Source organism: Buceros rhinoceros, unplaced genomic scaffold (genome assembly GCF_000710305.1).
Source record: "Buceros rhinoceros silvestris isolate BGI_N320 unplaced genomic scaffold, ASM71030v1 scaffold3645, whole genome shotgun sequence".
Lineage (NCBI taxonomy): Eukaryota > Metazoa > Chordata > Aves > Bucerotiformes > Bucerotidae > Buceros > Buceros rhinoceros.
This window is the reverse complement of record NW_010412123.1, coordinates 1,264-1,959: the sequence shown is the minus strand read 5'-3', so window position 1 is coordinate 1,959 and position 696 is coordinate 1,264. Positions and strand designations below refer to the sequence as shown.

The 696-nt window shown below is 55.6% G+C and overlaps 1 protein-coding gene across 1 annotated transcript in view; it reads left to right on the top strand.

Moving 5' to 3' along the window:
* Window positions 1-696, top strand: part of LRFN5 (leucine rich repeat and fibronectin type III domain containing 5) — a 10,222-nt gene that overhangs the window by 8,993 nt on the left and 533 nt on the right. The gene's annotated exons all lie outside the window — the stretch shown is intronic.

The following is a 696-nucleotide window of genomic DNA, read 5'->3' as shown; positions in this document are numbered from 1 at the left end:
GTGGTGGCCAGCAGCAGCCTGCACGCAGGGATCCCCTGCCACCCCTGAGCCTTGGCTTCCCACGGTGAATCTGTAGGCAGCTAGGAGCTGTTCCACAGCAAACCAAGGGTGAATTCAAAATGCGGTGTCTAGTTTGTACTTACAACAACCCCAGCTTTGCATTCGCAAAGGTAAGTGAAGCCGAGCTGGGGTGGCAGGGAGAGAGGCTGGGCACAGCGGGACTGCAGGCGAGGTGGTGTGGAGAAAGAGCTGCCCCGCGGGCTCCCCACTGTGCGGTGGATTGCTGCAGACTGTGTGGGAGCTCAGGGCGGGACAGGTAAACATCGGCACGTCTCTGTGGTGACTTTTTCCTTTGCATGTAAACCTGACGAAGGCAAGTGCCGGACTCATGCCCATCCACTGCTCCGGCTGGTGTTTTCGGTTCTGCGCAAACCTCTGAAACTATGCAAAGTGTTTGAAACCCCTGCTGTGGAAAAGGGCTTGGCCTCAGTGAGGGCAGAAACGAATCCAGAAACTGGAAGATTCCCTGATTCTGGAACAATGAACTTTCCTGGTTCTGTTTTGGGGTTTTGGGAGGTTTTTCTGTTAGTTTGATTTTCCCTTTAGCAGCAGCACCGCTGTGCCAGCACTTACAGCTGGTGCCAAAGCTGGTGGTGGCTCTGGTTGGTGGTGGCTCTGGTTGGTGGTGGCTCGCTG